Raw genomic sequence first — 4,614 nt, 5'->3', positions numbered from 1 at the left:
AAAAGGGTTACACGAATGATGTCTTATCTCTTACTATTATCTTAATATTAGACAGTAATAGATTATATTCTACCATATTTAGCGGACCAAGGATATTCTCTTTAATAGAGATTATTAATAATAATATATATATGGTCCCTTCTCCCACAAGGAGGGCAAGGAAGTTTTCCATAACCCAATATGGTATCATCCCTAATCTCGATCCTCTCTTTTCTTCTTCTTCTTCTCTATTAAACCTCCAACACAAAATCCATGACAGGTGATAAGAAAACTCTGCATCCGGCCTTTGTCGTAACCAACATCAAAACCCTGATTCCTATTCTCTTGACATCAAACAAGATGATTACTAATCCTGGGTTTTTCTCTTCGAACTACATCTACAAGCTCACGATCTCCTTTTTCTCATCAACGGATCCACACCACCAACATGGATTGATGCAAATACCCTCAAACAACTCGACGCCCTATGCCGCCAATGGATGTTCTCCACCATGGCCAAGGATCTCATGCTCACAGTTCTAAAATCTGGTAAAACCGCCAAAGAACTTTGGGATCATCTTCAAAAGTTGTTTCAAGATAACAAAGGTAATCGTGCTGCAACCCTTGAAAGTAAATTTGCCAATCTAAAGTTTGTTGACTGTGCTAGTGTCGATGATTACTGTGACAAACTCAAGTCGTTAGCGGATCGACTGACCAATCTCGATTTTCCCATGAATGACAAACGTTTGGTTATCCAACTTGTCAATGGTCTACCGGAGGAATACAACATTGTTGCTTCCTTCATACAACAGTCTATGCCCACCTATGATGCTGCTCGTTCACAACTACGCACTGAAGAAATACGACGTGCTCAACAAACCACCATGATATCTTCCACTGCCCTAGCAGCCACTGGAAACAATTCTTCTCAACGCCATCACCGAACTAGCAACGGAAAAAGACCTGTCAACCCTGCAAACTCCGGTTCTCTTCTGCCAACCCCAGGATACTCTCGCCAGCCCAGTGCACCTCGCCATCCCAGTGCGCCACGCGGCCCAGTGTACCCAGCTAACCCAGCATCCTGGATGCCATACTGGGCTCAACCTCCATGCTCGTACCCAACTGCTCCACTTTGGCAGCCCACTGCACCACCTCGAGGCCCATCTGCTGGACGTCCTCGTCAAGCCCAGCAGCGACGCTCTTCAATTCTTGGACAGGCCAATGCGTACGCTGTGCCTTCAGTTGAAACACTACAGCCCAGTGATTTTGCGGAAGCCTACAGTTCATTGAGCTTACATCCACCAGATGAAACGTTCTACATGGACATTGGTGCGACATCCCATATCACCGCGGATCCAGGTACGTTACATACTGTTTTCGACACTAGCAATGTTAAATCTATCTTGGTTGGCAACGGTAACTCTATTCCAGTTATGGCTAGTGGCACCCACTCTATAAACCTCTCGTCCCGACCTCTTCACCTCAACGATACCCTCGTAGTTCCTAATATTATCAAAAATCTTATTTCCGTTCGAAAGTTCACAACTGATAATCATGTGTCTGTTGAATTTGATCCTTATGGTTTTTCTGTGAAGGATTTGAATTCGAGGAAGATCCTTCTTCGCTGTGATAGCTCTGGGGAAATTTATCCTCTCACAACTTCTGTCGTGCCCACTTCAAAATCATCTCAGTCTCCACCACTGTCTCTTACTGTCTGCTCTCATGATGTCTGGCACAACCGTCTTGGTCATCCTGGACAAGCTATTTTAAATAATTTACGTTCCCACTCTTTAATTCAATGTAATAAACAACAGTCTACCAAACTTTGTCATTCTTGTCAAGTTAGTAAACATGTTCGTATTCCTTTCTCTGACTCAAATTCTTTCACTTCTTCTCCATTTGATATTATTCATAGAGATTTATGGACTTGTCCTATACATATTGATACTGGTTTTCGCTATTATCTTATTTTGTTGGATGACTATACTAATTATCTATGGGTGTATCCCTTGAAGCTCAAATCTCAGGTCCACTCCAAATTCTTGGAGTTTCGGTCCTTTGTCAACACTCAATTTGAGCGAGATATCAAATGTTTTCAATCCGATATGGGACGTGAATTTGATAACTCTTCTTTTCATGATTTTTCTAAGAACTCTGGTTTAGTCTTTCGTTTCTCCTGTCCTCACACCTCATCTCAAAATGGGAAAGTGGAGCATATGATTCGTCGTGTTAACGACATCACCCGCACTTTCATGTCCCATGCCTCTATCCCATACAAATATTGGGCCGATTTTACTCCATATGGCCGTCTATCTCCATAACATCCTCCCTTCCGCCGTGCTTCACTTCGCCTCACCGGTGTCAATTCTCTATCAACGCCAACCGACGTATGATCACCTACGTACGTTTGGTTGCCTTTGTTATCCTAATTTGTCCGCCACCACTCCTCACAAGCTTTCCCCTCGGTCCTCTAGATGTGTTTTCCTTGGTTTCTCTCCTCATCATCGTGGCTATCGTTGCCTTGACCTAGCCACTAACAAAATTATCTTGTCTCGCCATGTAACGTTTGATGAAAACGTTTTTCCCTTCCGCACTTCTTCCGACCATCGCTCTCACAACCTCGAACCATCTACCCAATCCATTTCTCCTCATTTTCCACTCCCACTGGCTTACCCATCTCCTCCTTCTACCCAACCGTCGCCTCACCACCTCTACACTCCACCTCACCGCCGTCCACGGCGACCTTCTTGCGATGTACCATCTCCACCCATCTCCTGTTCTCCCTCTACCTGTCCGGCTCTCCCACACACGGACACATTACCCAGCAACTCTGATTCCCCTGCTCATCCCAGCGTTTCCCCCTCTTCTGCCAGGCCCATTTCTTCTCCCTCTCTTACCCAGCCCAACTCACCTAACTTTGTGTCTCAGCCCAGCTCTTCTCACTCTGTTGTTCCGCCGTCTTCACCCGCTCCGGCCCAGCAATCCCAACAACTCATCCCATCCCTTAACTCCCCCTCAAACCCAGAAGTACCTTCCCTGTCCGACAGCAACCCCCCCCTCTCCCTCCCCCCGAGCAACTCTCCTGCTGCTCCCTCTCCCCCTGCCACTCGGGCCTTTCATGGGATTTTCCGTCCCTCCAACAAGCTCAATCTCCACGTTCAAACCCGAAACCACATCTCCACCCTCCCCAAATCTCACCTATATGCTCTTAGGGACCCAAACTGGAAGAAAGCCATGATAGATGAATATATTGCAATGTTGAAAACTCACACTTGGGATCTAGTGCCGAGACCTTTTGGTGCTCATATCATTCGCTCCATGTGGCTATTCCGTCACAAGTTTCATGCAGATGGCACTTTGGAACGTCACAAAGCCCGCCTTGTCGCTAACGGTAAATCACAACAAGTTGGTGTTGATTGCTTTGAGACGTTTAGTCCGGTTGTTAAGCCCGCAACTATCCGCACAGTTCTCACCATTGCTACCTCCATATCTTGGCCCATTCACCAATTGGACGTCAAGAATGCCTTTCTTCATGGGGATCTTACTGAGACGGTTTATATGCACCAACCTCCGGGATTTGTTGATCCTACTCACCCGGATTATGTTTGCCGCCTTCGTAGATCTCTTTATGGTCTCAAACAGGCACCTCGGGCATGGTTTCAGCGGTTTGCGACTTTCATCACTCAATGTGGTTTTCAGGGTAGTGTATGTGATCCATCTCTATTTATTTATCGGCCAGGACAAGACACGGCATACTTATTACTGTACGTTGATGATATCATACTCACTGCCTCTACTGATGTTCTTCTCACCCGTTTTATTGACATGATGAAACAAGAGTTCTGTATGACTGACCTTGGCTCCTTACATCATTTTTTGGGAATCACTGCTTCTCGGTCATCCTCCGGGTTGTTTTTGTCTCAGTCACTCTATACGAAGGACATCATTTCTCGTGCATCCATGACTGCCTGCAATCCAGTGGCCACTCCGGTCGACACCAACTCCAAGCTTAGCGCTACCTCTGTACCAGCTCTTAAGGATCCTACTCTATACCGAAGTTTGGCTGGGGCTTTACAGTATCTTACTTTTACTCGACCGGACATATCTTACGCGGTTCAACAGGTATGTTTATTCATGCACGACTCTAGAGAACCTCACATGCAGGCGCTTCGGCGTATACTTCGGTACCTCCAGGGCACTATCGAACATGGGTTATTTTTATCTGTATCCACCATTTCTGGCATCCATGCATACTCTGATGCTGATTGGGCAGGCTGTCCTGATTCACGACGATCTACCTCTGGTTTCTGCATTTTTTTGGGTGACAACCTTGTTTCTTGGTCTTCCAAACGTCAGGCGACTGTCTCCCGCTCCAGTGCTGAAGCTGAATATCGGGGTGTGTCTAATGCCGTGGCCGAGACGACTTGGCTCCGGAATTTACTTCTTGAGCTACATATACCACTATGACGGGCTACTATCGTTTATTGTGACAATGTGAGTGCTGTCTACATGTCGGGTGATCCGGTTCAACATCAACGCACCAAACATGTGGAAATCGACATTCATTTTGTTCGTGAACGCGTCCGTATTGAGGACATTCGGGTGCTACACATTCCATCCGAAAATCAGTACGCT

The sequence above is a fragment of the Papaver somniferum genome, unplaced genomic scaffold (genome assembly GCF_003573695.1).
Source record: "Papaver somniferum cultivar HN1 unplaced genomic scaffold, ASM357369v1 unplaced-scaffold_115, whole genome shotgun sequence".
NCBI classification, from domain to species: Eukaryota; Viridiplantae; Streptophyta; class Magnoliopsida; order Ranunculales; family Papaveraceae; genus Papaver; species Papaver somniferum.
Note: the sequence above shows the minus strand (reverse complement) of the source record.